The sequence below is a fragment of the Bos grunniens genome, chromosome X, assembly GCF_055505025.1.
Source record: "Bos grunniens cultivar Pamir isolate PY7600 chromosome X, Bosgru_T2T1.0, whole genome shotgun sequence".
Classification (NCBI taxonomy): domain Eukaryota; kingdom Metazoa; phylum Chordata; class Mammalia; order Artiodactyla; family Bovidae; genus Bos; species Bos grunniens.
This window is the reverse complement of record NC_141194.1, coordinates 11,691,366-11,712,914: the sequence shown is the minus strand read 5'-3', so window position 1 is coordinate 11,712,914 and position 21,549 is coordinate 11,691,366. Positions and strand designations below refer to the sequence as shown.

The 21,549-nt window shown below is 39.4% G+C and overlaps 1 long non-coding RNA gene across 3 annotated transcripts in view; it reads left to right on the top strand.

The window, feature by feature from the left end:
- LOC147339786 (uncharacterized) overlaps nucleotides 1–21,549 on the top strand; it is a 128,676-nt gene that overhangs the window by 52,500 nt on the left and 54,627 nt on the right. For 2 of the 3 annotated variants that reach the window (XR_015158480.1, XR_015158484.1), the window contains one exon: nucleotides 13,430–16,121. The exons of the other annotated variant lie outside the window; for it this stretch is intronic. This is a non-coding gene — a long non-coding RNA (uncharacterized LOC147339786). Of the gene's footprint in view, nucleotides 1–13,429; nucleotides 16,122–21,549 lie in introns of those variants that run through there. 3 annotated transcript variants of the gene reach the window in all.

The window sequence follows — 21,549 nt, the reverse complement described above, 5'->3', positions numbered from 1 at the left end:
GCATTCCTATAGGGCGGATGTGTAATGGGTTTACAACAAAGAAAGAATTTATTACTTTAAGGGTCTAAAGTTACTAACACCAAGGCCACTACTTATTTTTTCTACATACCCACTATTAATTAATACATATTCAAGGATACAATTCAGGGGATGTGAAAACTTGGCAACAAACATTGACTCATCAATGAAATCCTTTACTAGTTTATTCTGACAGTTTTTAACTCTCTGAGAGGCTCTAAGCTATTTGAATATCTTAAGCTTCCCATGCCTCTCGAGGCTGGGAGACTGTAAACAATCATATGCATAGCTGCAGGAGTCCGGGTAAACTTGTCAGGCGAGTTAGAGAGCCATCTGAGGGGTTTGGATTTAAACACTCCTAATTGCCCAGGAACTTTATTAATTGGAGCTGTAAGTTAACTCTTTGACAGAGAGTGAGCGAGATGGTGGTAGGGGACAGCCCCCAGTAAAGTCAGAGGTGAGAGCACAAAGCAATAAAGTAGGCAGACTCTGGTTTTTTGGGGGAAAATGCTCGAGAATATCCGGGGGGACTCCTGAGGCTCGATCCCGCCTTTGCGTATGCCGAGCCTCCTTCCTCATGACCTTTGTCATGAGCAGAATGCCTCACCGGCTCCCCGCACCAAAGCCTTTGACTGTGTGGATCACAATAAACTGTGGAAAATTCTGAAAGAGATGGGAATACCAGACCACCTGATCTGCCTCTTGAGAAATCTATATGCAGGTCAGGAAGCAACAGTTAGAACTGGACATGGAACAACAGACTGGTTCCAAATAGGAAAAGGAGTACATCAAGGCTGTATATTGTCACCCTGTTTATTTAACTTATATGCAGAGTACATCATGAGAAACGCTGGGCTGGAAGAAGCACAAGCTGGAATCAAGATTGCCGGGAGAAATATCAATAACCTCAGATATGCAGATGACACCACCCTTATGGCAGAAAATGAAGAGGAACTAAAGAGTCTCTTGATGAAAGTGAAAGAGGAGAGTGAAAAAGTTGGCTTAAAGCTCAACATTCAGAGAACTAAGATCATGGCATCTGGTCCCATCACTTCATGGGAAATAGATGGGGAAACAGTGGAAACAGCGTCAGAATTTATTTTTTGGGGCTCCATAACCACTGCAGATAGTGATTGCAGCCATGAAATTAAAAGATGCTTATTCCTTGGAAGGAAAGTTATGACCAAATTAGACAGCAGATTAAAAAGCAGGGACATTACTTTGTCAACAAAGGTCTGTCTAGTCAAGGCTATGGTTTTTCCAGTAGTCATGTTTGGATGTGAGAGTTGGACTATAAAGAAAGCTGAGTGCCGAAGAATTGATGCTTTTCAAGTGTGGTGTTGGAGAAGACTCTTGAGAGTCCCTTGGACTGCAAGGACATCAAACCAGTCCATCCTAAAGGAGATCAGTCCTGGGTGTTCATTGGAAGGACTGATGTTGAAGCTGAGCCTCGAATACTTTGGCCACCTGATGTGAAGAGCTGACTCATTTGAAAAGACCCTGATGCTGGGAAAGATTGAGGGCAGGAGTAGAAGGGGACGACAGAGGTTGAGAGATGGTTTGATGGCATCACTGACTCAATGGACATGAGTTTGGGTAAACTCCGGGAGTTGGTGATGGACAGGGAGGCCTGGCGTGCTGTGGTTCATGGGGTCACAGAGTCAGACATGACTGAGCAACTGAACTGAATGTGGTAAGGTAATCACTCTCTTTAGTGACAAGTAAGCCATAAATCTCTGTGGCATAACCCAAGCACAGTTGATCTGGTGCCATGGAAGGCTGTATTACATTCACCCATTCAAGGGCCCAGGTTCCATACATTTTATGGCCTCTCCTCAGAGGCCTCAGAATTTTACAGGATTATTTTCAACCAAATGGTAGAACAAAGAGAGGTTGCCTGGAGAACTGTTTTGGGGTGTGGGTAGTTTAAGGACCTGACCTCATAGCTGATGGACATCACTTCCACCCACTCTGTAGGTCAGGATTCATTCATATGGCCTGGGGGCATCACAGAGGAGGCTAGAAAATCAATAACATGGAGTCTAGGTGGATAAGAAAATGGAGTCTGATGAGTTCATGGCATTGTCTCTCCCACCATTCAGGGTGACCTGCTCTGATTTCAAAGGTACCAGCAAGGTTCCCCAACTATTCTCCTGTGGGAAACTGATTCCTTGATTTAGCTTGCATCGAGGCTGAATGGAAAAAATAGATTTCTGTTAGGTGAGACTTGAAAATATTATCAGTCATTGAAGCTCCCGTGCAGAGGAGGCTTTGAAAGCAGATCTCATTTGAGGGTAGGTAGGAAAAATTCCCAGGGATATGGGGTACCATTTTGATAATGGGAATGAAATACTGCAGGGTGTGTGAGATGATTGATTCCTTTCCTGCTTACAGTGGTCTAACTGCTGACTGCCCAAGAAGGACAGTGTTAAAATCTGCTGGACCCCATCCTTTCTCATTGCCACCACTATTGTTGGTTCATTTCCTCTCCTGTAGTCTTAGTTGGGCTTTCCAGGAAATAAAGTCTGAGATGGAGATTTTCCTGCAAATAATTCATTGGTGAGTGCTGTCAAGGATAGAAATAGGATAGAGAGAGGGAAGAGTTGAAATGGTCATGGGTTAGGAAGCTTTAGAGCTTTGAAAGTGTGTGAAAGTGTTCGTCACCCAGTCGTGTCTGACTCTTGGCGACCCCATGGACCATAGCCCGCCAGGCTTCTCTGTCCATGGAATTCTCCAGGCAAGAATACTGGAGTGGTTGCCATTCCCTTTTCCAGGGGATCTTCCCGACTCAGGGATTGAACCTGAGTCTCTTGCATTGCAGGCAGATTCTTTACCATCTGAGCCACCAGGGAAGCCCTTAGAAGTTTGACAGGTCTTCAAAATTGTCGTGCCTTGAGACAAGGGGACCAGGATTTTATAATATACGCCTCTCCATTTGGCAGTCATTGAATGCAAGCTGCACTCAGACAAGGAGTGTTAGCTAGGGTGAGGCCACTCTCTTTGGTAATGAATCATTCCTAGAGAGGAACTCAGCTGTGAGTCACCAGTATCCCATATGCCAGCAGTTGTGAGTCTGGGTAGCACACTACAGCATCTACTACACTAGTGAAATCTATCTCTAAGAAATAGATTTAGACCCAAAGTTCTATTTCAGAGATGATAATGCCTAGGCCTCTACCACTGCTTTTCTGTAAACCACTCCACCCCACCAACTCAGAATACTTTATGAGAAGGAGTATGAAAAAAGAGCCCAAGAATGTGCTTTCAATGGCCATGGTTCTGATTGGCAAAGTGCTTTTGCTTTGCTCAAGCTGCCTTTCACATCCACCTCCTACTGGTGTGGAATGGCCTCCTCATTTTGACTAGCTTACAAAAGGTATCCTCATTGAGGCACTCTCTACTTACCAGCATTCTAAGGGAATTCACACCCATCAGAAATCTTTTCTAGTAATTGTTATCTGACTTAGACATCTGCTACTCATTAGGTACTGTTTTACATTGCTTGCTGTCCTTTCCTGTGTATATCTTTACCCCAAAAGGAAAGTAGTTGAGGGCAAAGGTTATGTTTTGTATTCCGTGAATCATTATCCATGTTTAGTAGAGTGCAAATCTCAAGTTATTTCATTAGCCTGACAAATATTTATTATGCACTTACTATGTTTAAGGCACTATGTTGGCAGCTAGGGGGACTTAGGTAAGAATTGACACTCAAGAAGATGATTCTTGAGAGCAAAAGAGACAGACCTTTAGTTCCAATGCAAGTTGTACTGTTAAAAATTTAAGGTGATATGGTGGGATCTAAACTGTCTGATGGGAAGAGTTGGTACAGGGGCTAGGGTTGAGGGCATGAATCAAGGAAGGCTTCAAAGTGATTAGCAATTCCACCTACTTGGTAAGAAACTACTACTAGGCAATTCCAGCCCTGGCAGTTGATAAGCAGAAAAAAGCCATATTGGGTATCGAGATTAGCTAATAAAATTTTTACTCAGGTGAAATTGTTCTACACACTCTCTTCATTTCAGAGAAATTGATCTCTACTTAAAACAGGTGAGTACTGCCATTGATCTCAAAACAGTTAAACCAATCACAAATGGTTGTTTAACTTTGCACCTTGTGTGGAAAGAAAGAACAACCACACGAAGACCACAATTTCTAAGTAGCATTTTTACTGCAAAGAATGCCAGTAGCATGTTTTTTGCATTAATGCAAATTAACACTATTAAGTGAGAGACTACATATGGATTTAAGAAATAAACTGGTTCTTCATTTTATACATTTTTCTTCCATATAATTGCAAGATCTATAAACAATTGTAGAAACTATATATTTTTTTGCTCTTTAAAAAATATGGAAAAAATGGGATACTAATCTTGTTTCTAATTTAGAAATTCTTAACAATTTTCAAGATGTGACATTTTTCTTTCCTACCTGTTCTTTACATTAGGTACTTGCCAATATTAATGTATACATTTATATAGTCATCCATCAATTAATTATCTGTAGTAGAACTTTTCATAAACCTCTTCTTAATCAATTTAGATAAATTAAGCTTTCCATACAACATATGCTACCTAATGCCCTTGGCATGCTAAAAGTGTATTACTCATAGTATATGCTGTATTTTGCCATGCAATATTTACTTCTAGCAATTGGACTGATGACTTCCTGCAATCACAAAAGTTTAAATAAATATAATGTAAACTGATGAAATATCTAAAGAAAAAGCCATTGTAATGAAATCTAAAATGAATGCTTTGGAAAGACTCGATATATGTAAATAGATAAAAATTTTGTTATGATTATAAAAAGCTGAAGAAACAGTAAAAATTGGAAAGGTTTGACTCTCATATTGCCTTACAAATGTGTTTAGTTCTATTTTTACTTCAAAGACACTGACATTGGAAATTGGAGATGATGCATTAAAGATGGTTTATACAAGAAAAAAAAAAGTGATTAGCAACAATTAATGTGAGGGTATAAAGAACTCTGAAGCCAAGGTGTTTGATTCAAATGATGATTATTATGGTAGAAGGTTGAGAAGCAGGAACAGACAGAGCCTAAGACTTTATGGTAGTGGGCATTAATTTGTAGAACCATGGGTTTAGCCCAGGGTTTCTCAACTGCGGTGCCATTGATACTTGGGGCTTCACAATTCTTTGTTATGGGGGCTGTCCTATGCTTGATAAGTTTTTAGCAGTATCCCTGGCTTCTACCCACCAGATACCCATAGTTCTCCTCAGATTTGACAATCAAAAAATTCTCCAGATACTGCCAAATTGTCTCCACTAGAAGTCCAAATCATTCCTAGCTGATTCCTAGCTGAACAACTTGGCTAGAAACTTTAGCAATAGGCAACACTTGCCATGGTAGCAGCTTCTCCATGAGCAGTGGAGTGTGTGAGAGAAGTTAGGAGTGTGTTTAATGCTAATGGAAGTCCAGATGCTAACACTTTCCCTTGGGAATAATGCACTTGTGGTGGGTGTTGTACTATGTACTCGTGATGATCTTTCCACCTCACAAAATATCTCTAAAGTTGAAATCTGGTATATGGACCTTATTTTCCCCAAAGTTAATAGCTCGGCCTTCTCAAGTGTTTTTTATGGAATACATGGTCATGGAATAAAAATATCAGAGTTAATAATCATTTGTTTATTATTTTTTGGAAACTTTGACCAGCAGGGAAGTATGAGGATTTTTAGAAATCACCAGGGTACAGTGAAAGTTGCCAATAAAAATGTAAAATAATACAGATGTTGTTATGAAGCAGAAACATGTTATGTTTTAAATAAATCAGTATTCTTAACTATTAGCAAGAGAACTTGAGTTTTTTTTAAAAGAACAATGGTATTATAATTTTATTATCTTTCTCCTACACATCTGGAATTTTGAAAAAAAATTTTTATTAAAAAAACCCCATTAGATTATTTAAGTCACTCTTGAGTTTAATTGTACTTTTGAGAATATATGGGAAAGTTCTGCCTCCAATCTCTTCTCCTTTTACAGAATCTTCCTAGTATTTTGAAAGAATTTACTGATGAGTTACTGCCTGATATATATATAGGCAAAATTCAGGAATAGTCTACAAGTTTGCTTTTAAAGTCACACATTCGTTTTCTTATATAACTATAAAATTTTCAAAAAGAGGCAAGTATGAAAAAGAAAACAAATATAATTTATAATATTCTTATTTAATTTTTGTAGCCTTTTTCTTTTTATATTTTAGAGGTTCCTTAACTCTAAAGTGCCTAGAAATCATAGTGAGAACTTGTGTAAAAAGCATGTTCTACATGTACTACAAAAGAAGGGAAAAGTGTGGGAATTATATTACACCTGGGAAACAGCATTTTACCAGGTTGATCCTGATTCAGATGGTCTATAAAAGCATTTGGAAAAACTGATATGGCATTCTTATGTTGCCATCATCTCTGTATTATACATTGACTAGTTAGAGGAGGGAAGAAATTATGGATTTTTGCATTTGTTTTGTCTAAAGGAATCCTGGCCCTTGTAAACATTAATTCTTTCTGCAACAGTAAGCATCTATTTAAAGACACAACATTCATTTCAGTGTTGCTGCAGCCTTTTGGGTGATTTTCCCTGGATTGGTAATTGTTCAAAGTTTTTTGCCTTTGTTATTTGTAACAGTTACATGACAAATGCATTTTAGGATTAATAATCTTTGGGTGGGAATGTAAATTGATATGGCCACTGTGGAGAGCATGTACACCCATGGCTGATTCATGTGAATGTATGGCAAAAACCACCACAATATTGTAAAGTAATGAGCCTCCAATTAAAATAAAAAATAAATAAAAAAAAAAGAAAAGAAAAGCTTAATAGACGTTTTCTTTCAGAAGGATTATTCATCTTCCTTTACTCTTTGACATGTGTTTATCTTCCCTTTGGCTGTTAACATTTATTCACCAATGAAAATATAGCACCTCTTACAAAAAATAGAATAATCTTTGAATAACCTGAAGACTTGTATTTCTCTTGATGTTAACTCTACTCAGGAGGTAATGGGGATGTGAAACACAGTGTCAGTGAGGAAGGGGAGGAGTGGCATAGACCTGGATGAATTTGGGAGGCAAAATCTGTAGTAGTTAACATCCGTTAAGCTTCAAGGGTGAATGAGAAAGGGATGTTCTGGGTGACCTCAAGTTCATGAGCCTGGGCAGCTTGAGGAAGGCGGCAAAGAGGAGCTATGTTAGGGAATTTGGGGGTTTGGGGGCAGGGAATGTAAGAAGAGAAACATGATGCAAAGTTGCAGGGATCAGAGTCATCTGTTAGCAATGTGTACATGTTAGCGATGTGTACATGTTAGCGATGTGTACATGTTTAGTGATGTGTATAAGTAACTTAGGAATGTTGAATCATGCTTAAGAAGTTGATCAGTCTGAAAGAGAAAAATAGGAACTAAAGGACTGAATAGACTAACCGAAAGAGAGTAAATATTAAGAGGGCCAAAAACTAAGCTATGTGGTGTGTCTTTATTTAGAAACCTGAGGAGGAAAAAAGGAATAAAGACAGCTAAGAAATGGACAGAGAAGAAATAGGAACACCAGAAAAAAAAAAAAAAAACCTGTTCTGGAATAAACACCTTGGGAAGAAGATGTGTCCAAAGCCAGAAGAATCAAAAGAAGGAAAAGGTTGAAACAAACCTGTTGAGCCTGGTGTCCAGAATTTCATTGGTGACCTTTGATAAAAGGTCATTCCTTAAGTAGATTTAAATGAAGTCAGGAACTTAAGACAATTTAAAATTCTTCATCATTAGGTTCCTTGTGTTTGTTGTTGACTTCTGCCTGCAGGGTACGTATTCACCTGCAGTCTTCCCTTGGTAACCCCTTCAGTGTGACCAGTTTAGTATTCTGATGCTCTTCTGTGACCCTTATTTGAAGCTCTGTGAATTAGGTGGGATGCTTTGGTGAAGTTAAATGGCTCAACTGGCAATTCACACCCAAGGCAGTTTAACTTCTCCCCAGTGACCTCTTGATGTGCCAGGAAATGAGAAAATGAGAGGGGAGTTGAACTAATCATCTATAACCCTTTTATGTGATTCCATGGTGTAATACCTCTCCCTTTTGCTCACCTAACACTACCTCCAATATCAAAACCACCCAGTTCAACCTACCGGATCCCTGAAACAGCTTTGTTGTTGTTCATTCACTCAGTTGTGTCCGACTCTTCATGACCCCATGGACTAACACTTCCCTGTCCTTCACCATCTCCCAGAGTTTGCTCAGACTCGTGTCCATTGAGTAGGTGATGCCATCCAACCATCTTGTCCTCTGTCATTCCCTTCTGTTTCCCAACATCAGGGTCTTCTCCAATGAGTTGGCTCGTTGCATCAGGTGGCCACAGTGTTAGAGCTTCAGCTTTAGCATCAGTCCTTCCAATGAATTCCCCGGAATTCCCTGGTGGCTCAAACAGTAAAGAGCCTTCCTGCAGTTTGGGAGACCCAGGTTTGATCCTGGGGTCGGGAAGGTCCCCTGGAGAAAGAAATGGTAACCCATCCCAGTATTCTTGCCTGGAAAATCCCATGGACAGGGGAGCCTGGCAGGGTACAGTCCATGGGGTCTCAAAGAGTTGGACATGACTGAGTGACTTCACTTCTTCACTTTTCCAGTGAATATTCAGGGTTGATTTCCTTTAGGACTGACTGGTTTTAAACAGCTAAACAAAATGATATAAAATGATATAATTCAGATATTTGGAAAAAGCACATGATGGGGTTGATGTGTACCTGCTTCCTTTCCTTTCAGTGAGTCCTGTCGCATTGTCTACTTCTCTACTGGCATGACTTCTAGCATGGCATAAGGCCATGAACCTTTACTTAGATTTGAAAAGCTAAGTCATTGGGAAGTTGCAAGTTGAATTTGAGCCCTGACTCCATTGCCAATAATATTTCCACCATACCATGCTACCTTGACATAATCTTTCAAGTTTTGCTTTAAGAATGGATAGTTAACATTTTCTTCCTGCTGCCTCCTATGGTACATAAATACAGTTAAGAAATAAAGCCAAGAAAATGCATATTAGCTAATTGATTATGTATGACCCAAATGCTTAGGAATGAAAAGTTTAGCCTTATGCCTGTTCATACAGCATATGCAGCTAAGAACAAGTCCTAGTTTCTTAATGTACCTCTTGATAAGCTAAAAAAGGACCATAATGAACTTATCTTCTATAACACATCTCTTATGTTTTAAATATTTTATATAATGTCAATTTGTGGCATTAAACTTCTACAGCCAGATTATGAGATCTGACAGATCCCTCTTTGTAAGGCGAAAGTTGAAAATGTCTAATTCAGAAGCATCATAAATCACTTATACATAAGTTAAAGTTTTTAAAGTCTCATTTTTGGATTGTCCTCATTTTCAGAGAAGGAATGAGTTTGGAGAGCAAGTTGTAAGTATAGTTTTATGAGCTATCAACTTATTTCTAGATATGCGGATGTGGAATACTCATAAAGCGTGCTGGGGAGCTGTGTGTTCTTTCTGGATTGGAAGGTTGTAAGGCATGGGCTAGGGTCAGGTTGAAGACACCAAGTCTAGGGAAAAATGAGAGTTGGGTAAGGTATGGTAATGTGTCCAGATAATGTGATCTGGCTGCTGGGTCAGAGTGGTAGTCACTGAGAGGACAAATGTTCTGGTTGTAAATGAGTCCCCCAGAGAAGGCTCTCGGTTTATGGGAAATGGCACCCATCAATCACTCAAGGGACAGAGTTGGCGAGAGTTGGGAATGGGTAGGGATGGCAGGATAGTTCCAGGCCATCCCAGTGGAGAAACCAGAGGATAAAAATGATGGCTGTAATGGGAATTATGGGAATTAGGATGGCCAACAACTGGGTTACACTGTCTTCTCCTGGTGGTAGGATTTGGTACTCTGCGACTACATTGTCACAGAATCCCCACGGCATTGAGCCTACAGTGTTAACCCCAGCTACAAAAGGCTGAGAAAAAGAGAAGCTGACAACTTCAAGTCTGTTGGTCTTTGATCCTGTAGTTCCATGGCCACAAATACTTTTGTATGTGTTTGTGATTAGGTCTCCCAGAAGTCAGCAAGGCATTGTGAATATGAGCATAGACTGCCTGGGTTCAGTCGTGGGCCCTTAGACAAGTTATTTGACCTCTTTGTTGTTCAGTTTCCTCAACTTACACTTGAGGATGATAGCACCTACATCATTAGTTGTGAGGACTAAATGTGTTAATACTGGTAAAGTATTTGTAACCATGGCTGGCCTACAGTGAATTCTGTCGTTATTGTGTTGTCAGAACTAAAAATAAAACTTCACCTGGGTTAGTTGGTCCATTTGTTTCAGCCTGTCTCCCAACTCATTCCTTCTCTGAAAATGAGGACAATCCAAAAATGAGACTTTGAAACTTTAAATAGGGGCATTGTTTAAAATGCAGGTTCTGGGATGTTATATCAGACTTAGTCAAATTTTTAAAGGTGATTCTAGGAATCTGTTTCTATTTCAATATATTTCTAACAAGTCTGCCAGGAAATTCTATTGATCAAAGTCAGATTTGGGAGTTAAATAGGCCATGTCTCTGGTTCACTTTATGTTTAAGGTCATTAGCAAATTATTTTTTGATTCACTTCTTAAGAAAGACCCTCAGTACATGGGACCAAAGCTTGCTTACTTAGTCCAAATCTTATTTCTTTGGTATAAGAAAGAATATAAGCAAACTGAACTTTCTCCCTCATCCTACTCCAGGTGCAAATATATCACTTATGAATTTTAGAATCTAGTCTCAAGCAACATTTTGGCATGTCAGTTACTGAAATTAACCTGGACTTTGATTTGGACTATAAGTGTTTTTCAGTTCAGTTCAGTCACTCAGTCATGTCCAACTCTTTGCAACCCCATGGACTGCATCACACCAGGCTTCCCTGTCCATCACCAACTCCTGGAGCTTGCTTAAATTCATGTCCATCGAGTTGGTGATACCATTCAACCATCTCATCCTCTGTTGTCCCCTTCTCCTCCAGCCTTCAATCTTTCCCAGCATCAGGGTCTTTTCCAGTGAGTCACTTCTTTGCATCAGGTGGCCAAAGATAATATAATAATAAAGGAAATGTAGTTATTCTGTATGTTAGAAGTCTCTAAGCAGATTGCTTTTTGCAGTGTTGTGTTTTCTTTTAGGAACTAGGCAATTGCTAATTTTTCATGGGTACATTTGTGAAAAGTATAGTCATGATAGAAAATCAAATGATAGAGCCTCTACAAAGACTTGGCTAAATGTACGTGCAAGAGAGTAACATTGAATTTTTAGCAATAACATGGCATGTTCTTAGTTAAAAGAAAAACAAAAACCTGATCTGTTCTTCTATAAATGAGTTCAGTAGAGCAGTAAGATATAAGTAATTTACTTGGAAAGAAAACAGAAAATAATTTGCTTGTCCTGTTACATAAGTATTTGTAGGCCACCTTTATTTAGGCAAAGAAAAAGTCCTGATGTATCTATTTTTTTCCTGATCTTTAATAGATCATGTGCTAGTGGAAATAGAATTACACTGAGCTATTCTTTTTATTGTCTGGTTGCCCTTGTTAGCAGTATCATTTATTTTCAAGGTGACTGGCGCTGGTTAAGGGCTTATTCCATGACCTTGAAGCAAAGCAGAGTTAATTGATGTAGCGAAGGATTTGTTAGCACTTGTAGCTCAACCATGAAACCAGATGGGCAGGGTAACCTAACTGAGAAATTAACTGTATCTTTTCTTGCCTGTGGACTTTTCACACACAGACAAAGGAAGCATTTTTTCTTCTTCTTCTTTTTAATGTAGGAAGGCAGGTATGGCAAATTCTGTTTTGTCAAACTATAGTCCCACACATGGTCCTCTAGAACCATGCCATAATCCTATCAAGAGGTACAATCAATTTCTCCTCCTCTGAGCCTGAGTAGAATTTTGGATGGGTCGACAGATAGAATGTAGTGGAAGGGACACTGTGTGAGTTCTGAGGCTAGGTCATAAGTAGTGTTATGACTGTACCTGGCTCTCTCTCTCTTCGGGACAGTGATCCTTGAAACCCAGCCACCATGGTGTGACGATGTGTCAGCCACACAAGGAGACCATGTGCTCATTCCTGACTTGGCAGCACCAGCCGGGACCTCTGGCCCCCACTCTGCCCCAGCAGCCACCAGAAACGTTAGTGTCCTAGCCTCCAGATAATTCCATATCCCAGTCCTCAGCCTTTGAGCAGTCCCAAGTCGAGGGGTTCCAGGCAAAATAGGAGTTGTTATTGCTTAAGATGCAAAATTTGGGGATAATTTGTTAATCAGGATGACAGCATTCTGGAACCTCAGGGCTTCCTCTCTGGAGGTGTGTAGGTTTTTTCTTCAAGGGACAGCGAAGAGGCCCTTGTTTTGAGAAGTCAGGGAGGACAAGATCAGGGCTCAAAGAGTTGAAGAAATGAGGCAGCAGTCCAGCCCTGAAGGAGCAAAGTTCCCAGCTCTGTGGGCTTCCCAGGTGGTTAAGTGGTAAAGAATCCGCCTGCCAATACAGGAAACTCAGCTTTGATCCCTGGGTCAGGAAGATCCCCTGGAGGAGGAAATGGCAGCCCACTCCAGTATTCTTGCCTGGGAAATCCCGTGGACAGAGAAGCCTGGCGGGTTACAGTCCATGGGGTTGCAAAAGAGTTGGACATGAGTGAGCAACTAAACAACAACAATGTGGATAAGAGCTGGGAATTCTGAGAGCAGTGGATAAGGTGTCCCACTTCCAACTGGGCCTTACGGGAGTGGCAGAACCTCTGACAGAACTGGCAATGTGGGAGCCTGTGGACCAAATACCGAGCTCAGTGATCTTGGAAGTAGTGGTAAAGGCTGTCATGATCTCTTAGGTGTGCGTGTAGGTGTAGTGGGCAGAGGGTGTCAGAAAAGCCAGCTGCCTTCAGATGTGAGAACCAGAGCAAAGAGAAATGGCAGAGATACAACCTAATACTGAAAGATGTCCTTGGAATTCTCTTCTGATCCTGAGAAGTGGTAGGGACTCTCAGAATTTCTTTTTCAATATTTATTTATTTGGCTGCACCAGGTCTTAGTTGAGGCATGCAGAACATTTAGTTGCAGCATGTGGGATCTAGTTCCATGACCAGGGATCAAACCGGGACCCCCTGCATTGAGAGTGTGGAGTCTTAGCCACTGGACCATCTGGGAAGTCCATCAGAATTTATTCTGATGAAGGCTTTATACATACATATATAAAAATTATTAGTTATTTGTTATAACGTCATGTCAACTGGCAAATTTGCAGGTTAATCCTTTTCTTACACTTGAAAGAATGGATTATCATATACCAAATATTTTTATGTATTTGATTTTGCTATTTTCATTCTATTAATTTATCTGTAACCACTAAAATGACTCCATTTTAGTAATTATGTACTTATATTTTTTTCCAGAAAGTCTCTTGACTCTCTCATGAGTGAATTCCTCCAGACAGGCTCTCAAATCATTTGGAGAGATTATCCTTGCAAACTCTGATTGTGATGGTCTTCTATGCAAATAGTTAAGAATGGCAGATTGAACACATACGTACTTTCATGGCTCTTCTTCCCAGAATTCCACTAAATGAGAGGAAAGGAATGTTAAAAAGAAGATACGAATAGACAAGGACAAAGAATGAGGAGACAATAGCGACAAAATCTTAGAGGCCAGTAGGAAGGTAGATGGGAGTTAAGTGACTTCCCAGACATGAGAAAGCTGAATCCTAAGCTGGAAGTTGGGAAAGGAGAGAAATGACCTAATGTCCATTGCAGAATCCTCCAAAGGAGCATTATTTGGCAGGTGGAAGAACTGGTTGAAAGACTGTTTAAAAATTTAGCCCCTCATATCTCCGTTCCAAATTTCGGCAGCTGAGCAAACATCCCTCTCCTGTTCTGGCCAGAGACTTGAGGTTTATTCTGTAAAGGAGATAAACAGATGATCTTTGAATGAGGCAATATGAGGCACATGCTAAAACAGACCAAGTAGAAAGCATGGGGATTAAGATAAACCTTATACATGAGACTTGAGATCTCCAGCCTTCTCCCCTCCCATAGCTCAAGAGTTTTGGCAGCCAGACATGTACTTTCAATGCAGGAGGTCAGAAGTTTCTTCTCTGGAAATCTAAGTTGCAAAAGAAGTGAACAGAAGATACTCAAATCAGAGATCTTCCAAATATCACCAGAGAGACAAAAGCACCATTGACAACCATTGTCCCCAAGAGCTCCCAGTTATCTTTTTAGTGCCTCATCCTTAAATATGACCAGATGGTCAAGGACTGCCAGTTACTTTAGTTACTTTTAAAAAAATAACTTGAAATACCAATAACAATGGAAAGAAAATATGCAAAATGATTTTTATTAATATCTTCAGAGAAGATATAAATCTATGAAGCAAGAAGTGGATACTATAAAAAAAATTTAGTGAACAGAAAATCTTAGACATTAAAAATATGGTAACACACACTGTTAGAAGACAAAATCAAGGGAACTGTCCAGAAGATAGGATAGAAAATACAGAAGAAAATAAGACAAAAATTTTAAAAAGATAGAGATCCATATAGGGTGTTCTAGAATAATTGCTGTTCTATGACTTGAGGACAGATATCAGAGAAAAAGAAATCATCAATAAAATAATTTTAAAAATTCCCCAGAATTAGAGAACTTGAATGTTCCAGTTGAAAGGGATGTCTAAATGTACAGAACAAAGGATGAAGCAGACCAAATCCAAGGCACATTATCAACAAGTTTCAGAAACCCAGGGACAGAAAATAGATTCTACAAATTCTCAGGAAGGAAAAAAATGTTTATACTAAGTATTAAGTATTTGAAGACATTAGAGTTACTACTAGCAACAGTGGAAGCAAAAAAGCAGTGTAGTAACACACAGTGAGAATTCTGAGGAAAAGCAACTTCAAACTGAAAATTCCACTGCCAGTGTCTGCAAAACAGAACTTAGCTTCCCAAGCAATCCTTTTCAGGAAGCTATTTGAGACATGCTTCTGCAAAATTAGGGAGTTAATCAAGAAAGAAGTCAAAGCGCCCAGGAAACAGGGACTCCAACCCAAGAGAAAGTCTAAGGAAATTCCCATGATAGTAATGGAACAGGTTCTTGGATGGCTTCCAGTTACTAGGTGTAGTAGTAGACAGAATTCTAAGACACGTCCTGTCCAGGATTTCCAGTCCCTGATAGACATGCTCTAAATAGTCCCCTCCCTTGTATCTAGGTATGACCTGTGACCCTAATGTCACTTTCATGATTAAGTTTTACGGTGAAGGTGAAGAGATTTTGCAGATGTAATTAAAGCCCCTAATCAGTTGATTTTAAGCTCCTCAAAATGGAGGTTATTTTTGGTGGGACTGACTGGATCAGGTGAGCCCATTCAGAGGGTACAGAGATCATCAAGTGAAGAAGTCAGATTTGAGGTAGCAGATTGACTCTGCTGTTGGCTTTAGAGAAGCAGACAGCCATTTTATGGAGAGGACCACATGTTAGGGATTGGTGGGTGGTCTGTAGAAACTGAGGGTCTGTTTTATAACCTTAAGGAAATGAATTCTGCCAAGAGCCACATGAGCTTGGACGAGAACTCTGCCTCAGATGAGAATGCATCCCTGACCACCTTCTTGATTTCAGCCCCCTAAGACTCTGAATAGAGAATCAGTTATGCCACGCCTGGACCCCTGACCTAGAAAAACGTTGTGGTAATGAATGAGTATTGTTTTAAGCTAGTAAACTTATGTCAGTAGATAAATAATGAGGGTAGAGTTAGAAGTGGATCCAGATTGGAGCAGCTCAGAACATTCTGGAGGGATTTATCCAGAGGCGTCAGTATGTCCTAATGTCTGGAAAGGTGTACACAGCTTGAGGATAATTAGATGTGCTGATATTAAGTACATACAGAACTAAGCAGTCAACCACAAGACCATTAATAACTTTAAGAAAAACAAAATGTTGCATGGGAAAGCAGTCATAGTATATAACATGACTCAGTTATAAATAGGATTTACAGAGACATAATAATCTAAAAAGCACATGACAGTCTAAGCAAAATCACAGGATGAATACTGTTGAGGAGGAAAAAATTTTCCTCCATCCTCGTTGGGTCCCTGGCTGGATCTGAAAATTGGACAAAAACAGGTTGACAGGAGAACAGCATACAAATTTATTTAGCATGAGTTTTATATGACAAGAGCCTTCATAAGGAAATGACCCAAAGAAATGATTGAATGGTGAGTGTTTTTGTGCCAGGTTTGATGAAGAGTAGACAGTTGTGGAAAGATATGAGAGGACAAAGGGTATGAAATTGGTGTAGTGAAGTGAGGGAAACTGAGCAAGACATTGATTCAGATTCCTGTCTTGGTCCCTTCGACTTTGGAGATAGGGATGCTCTTTTCAGTGGCACTAGGGGTCAAGAACCCTCCTGCCAGTGCAGGAGATGCAGGAGATCTGGATTGATCCCTGGGTTGGGAAGATCCCCTGGAGAAGGAAATGCAAACCCACTCTGGGATTCTTGCCTGGAGAATCCCATGGACAGAGGAGCCTGGCAGGCTACAGTCTATGGGGTCACAAAGAGTTGGATATGACTGAGTGACTAAGCTACACTTGCACGCATGTGTAGGGAGGTTACCTCTCACAGGAGGGTTTTCTGACCTGCTCCAGGGCAAGGTCAGAAAATTCTTTGCACACGTGCCTTTCCTCAAATCCCTTCAGCTGGAAAATGCACTGTGATAAGGTGCCATGTTTGGGGGTAGCGTGTCCTGAGCCCTCTGAGTACTTTGAAGGGTTGGAGATGGGAGCTGTCTGCGGGTGGGAAGAGGTGGGCGGAGGAGAGGCAGGAACCAAAACCTTCGTCTTCCATAATAGATAATGACTAGAGTGAAAATATTCAGAAGTAGCAATACATGTGTCTATAGGAAGGAGAAAATTGGAGTTGAGAGACTTTTCAGTGAATCGGAGACCTTGTTAAAAACTTGTGGAGGTACCTGACTCTCCATGTGATTGTACAGATGGGACAAAAATGAAAGTGAATCTGAAAGAATTGAAAGTTCAGTAGATGAATTTTAAGGTACCCAAGATTGGTTCTTGAGATGACATTTTCATATAATTGCACTTTCAAATTCGTCTCCCTTATGGGTTGTTGATAAATGAACAAGATTATAAGCAGTGAAATTCAATTAGCCTCTTCGATGTGTAAACAGATACCACAAAATAAAAGAATTTCTTTTTCTCCCAATTACATGCAGTGCCCTTGAAAAATGACCTTCAGGAAGCTAACCTGACAAAATAAACAAGAGCTGCCACTTCTCAATTTTTAGCCCATCATAGAGTGAAGGGGGTTGTATCTGTTTACCCATTTGTTCCTGAGAGTAGTTAAAATACTTGTGATATATTAACAAGCTCTGGTGAAAGATAGAACACTTCTTCAATGTCTGCCTTTTCGACAATCAGCTTCTTTTTTGAAATAGCAGGAACTCTAAATTCATTTATTTTCACTTTATACTCTCCAATGGACATGAATTTGAGCAAACTCTGGGAGATAATGCAAGACAGGGAAGCCTGGTGTGCTGCAGTCCTTGGGGTCACAGAGTCAGACACAACTTAGCAACTGAACAACAGCAGTAACTATCCAGGAGCTGTGATTCAGCTAGATCAGGAAGGCCATGTGTTGTAGTTGTTCCTGTGTTTTCTAGTGAATAGTATTGACTAGCTGTGCATCAGCAGTGTGTACCTTTTACTGTTATACACAGTTTCTGTGCAAGTTTCTAAACTCTGTTACACAGCTATTGCTGTTTTCATCTGAAGGATATAGTGATGGCATGTAGGATTCTTGACTGGCTTAAATGAGGTAAGGGTGTGAGGACTTGTTAGCACAGTGACTCACACAAACTAAGCTTCACTGGTGGCTCAGACAGTAAAAGATTTGCTTGCAATGAGGGAGACCCGGGTTCAATCCCTGGGTTGGGAATATCCCCTAGAGAAAGGAAAGGCAACCCAATCCAGTATTCTTGCCTGGAGGATTCCATGGACAGAGGAGCTTGGCAGGCTACAGTCCATGGGTTACAAAGAGTCAGACATGACTGACTTTCACTTTCGCTTTTCACATAAAGTGAAGGTGAGAAATCAACAAGTGTTAGCTGTTGTTATCATTGTCTTTCAGGGGAACAGAATAGTTAGTAATAAGCATTTGTATTTGTGTTAAGTAAGTGGAAGAATGAAATTCTAACTCTAATCCAGTAGAGGCTGTTCAGTTCTGTAGATGGAAGTTTTGGCACCCACTCCAGGAAATAAACAGTGAATAGATCCATTTCTACCCTCTTTCTGAAACTAAATTAAACCTACAAAGCATGGTAATTCACATGTTATGGGAAAACTTTAAGCAACTTTTTGGCCAACCCAATACATTCATGAAAGATGGAACTTTGCAGACTTAGAATTTAGTAACAAATTTTGTTTAAAATCCTCATGCTCTTCAGGAAGCTGATAAGGAAATTATGTTTAGATATCATTGATTTCTAATTCTTAGCTGATATAAAATAATTATTTTATCTCATCTAGAAAACCACAGCACTCACTATCTGAGACCACTATTTGCATATGGAAAGCAAGAAGAAAGTGCTAAAGATTTATCCTTGTGAAAAATGTGACTCTTTAGTTATTAATTAAGGCTTTGTTCAGGAAAAGAGAGGGCAAAAATGGATATGAATGAGTTTCCAAGTTCAGCTTTTCTCATCAATTTTACCCATTTATTTCTTGCTCAAAAACAAAATTTAAAGCACAGATACAAGGGGTTTCATATTTCTGAAAAAAAAAAAAAAAAGATTAAAAATTCACTTCAGCAGAATGGTCATTTCTCAGGAAAGATTCCTAATATGAATGTAAAGAGTAAGAACCTACAAAGACATATTAATTTTTGTTCTGATTTATTCCTGTTGTTCCATTGCAATCCCATAAAGACACATGAATTAAGAACTTTTGAGTTAGGGACTGCTAAGTTGAAGATGTCTCTTGAATAGTTTCTTCCTTTAATAAGCCCATGGAGCCTAAATGCAGATATTGCTACCACAATATCTATGTGCACAGTTCAGTTTTTAGAACAGTTGTTAGGAAATTCCAAAAGTTCTCCAGCCCAATTACGTGGGTGTTGTGGCCTGAATGTAATTTTTCTACTCCTCTCTCCCTTGTAAGCTTATACTTTCAGTGCAGTTCTGTTCATGTGGTAAAAACTGTGTCATAATTTACCCAGACTATATAATATGTCCAAATTCTCATTGTTCCTAAGATCCTTAACTAGGCATTTCCTGACTTTTGATTCTTCACCCTTTTAAACACTTTTGCATTCATGCATTCCATACAGAATATCAGCTTGAGAGAATAGGAGGTAGGAGGATAAGTAGATTTATAAACTCATGGCGTCCACAAAAAACAGTTCAGTAAGACCACGTTTGCTGTTAGAATAAATACGCTTTGTGGGGCAGTCACCTGGTCCTTCTAAGCATAATGAGAGGAAGAGAAAGACATCATTATTTTGTATTTTGTACAAAAGCTAGACAAGACTTGCCTCATTTATCATAGAGCTACAAAATGGAAAGTTTTCCTGTGTTCACTCACAACTCTAATTTTTCAAGAAAATGGTGCAGAGGTTTGAACAACTCCCACTTCTTCTGAGTGGTCAACATGAAACCCAAAGTTTTTAGAACTTAGAAAAAAATAGAAAAAAATTTCAACAAGATAAGAAAGAGTTTTATTTGGAGATTCAAACCATTAAATAATGGGGATCTTGAAGGGGATTGGCAATGAAGAGAGATCAGAGCTGTCCACAAACCACAGTTGAAATAAAGTAGTTCTGATGTGATGCAAAGATAAACTGATGTTACCATAATTGGTTAGTATCAAACATGAGTTTGAGCAGACTCCAGCAGATAGTGAAGGACAAGGAAGCCTGTTACCCAGCCTGGCATGGTTAGCAGGTTCCCACTCTCTTGGGTGATCCCAGACTCCCAATTTTGTTCCATGAGACTTAGGAGACTGTCAGAAGTTCTGCTCAATTTCTCAGCTCCTCATTCCCTTCTCGTGGACTTGACAAATGTTCCAAAGGGAGAAAGAGCACCCAAAAGGCAAGATTACCTCTTTGCGACTCTCTCTCTAGTTCCTTGATTTTAAAATGGTTTTCTCCCTTGTTAGTTGCTGAATACCATAAATCAGCTGTTTTAAATACTCTCACCACTACGATTCAACATAGTTTTGGAAGTTTTAGCCACAGCAATCAGAAAAGAAAAAGAAATAAAAGAAATCCAGATTGGAAAAGAAGTAAAACTCTCACTGTTTGCAGATGACATAATCTTCTACATAGAAAACCCTAAAGACACCACCAGAAAATTACTAGAGCTAATCAATGAATATAGTAAAGTTGCAGGATATAAAATTAACATACAGAAATCCCTTGCATTCCTATACACTAACAATTAGAAAACAGAAATTAAGGAAACAATTCCATTCACCATTGCAACAAAAAGAATAAAATACTTAGGAATAAATCTACCTAAAGAAACAAAAGACCTATATATAGAAAACGATAAAACACCAATGAAAGAAATCAAAGATGACTCAAATAGATGGAGAAATATACCATGTTCATGGCTCAGAAAAATCAATAGAGTGAAAATGAGTATACTACCTAAAGCAATCTTTTAATACAATCTCTAACAAGCTACCAATGGTATTTTTCAGAGAACTAGAACAAATAATTTCACAGTGTGTATGGAAATATAAAAAACCTCGAATAGCCAAACCAATCTTGAGAAAGAAGAATAGAACTGGAGGAATAAACCTGCCTGCCTTCAGACTATACTACAAAGCTACAGTTATCAAGACAGTATGGTACTGGCACAAAGACGGAAATAGAAATCAATGGAACAAAATAGAAAGCACAGAGATAAATCCATGCACCTGTGGATACCTTATCTTTGACAAAGGAGGAAAAATATACAAGCAGCTCATGCAGGTCAATACCAAAAAAATAAACGACCATATCAAAAAATGGGCCAGGGAAATAAACAGGCATTTCTCCACAGAAGACATACAGATGGCTAACAAACACATGAAAAGATGCTCAACATCATTCATGATCACAGAAATGAAAATCAAAATCACAATGAGGTACTATCTCACACTGGTCAGGATGGCTGCTATCCAAAAATCTACAAGCAATAAATGCTGGAGAAAAGGGAACCCTGTTACACTGTTGGTGCGAATGCAAACTAGTACATCCACTATGGAGAACAGTGTGGAGATTCCTGAAAAACTGGAACTAGAACTGCCATATGACCCAGCAATCACACTGCTGGGCATACACACCGAGGAAACCAGAATTGAAAGAGACATGTGGACCCGAATGATCAACACTGAACTGTTTAAAATATGCAGGACATGGAAGCAACCTAGATGTCCATCAGCAGACCAATGGACAAGAAAGCAGTGGTACATATACACAATGAAATATTACTCAGACATTAAAAAGAATACACTTGAATCCGTTTTA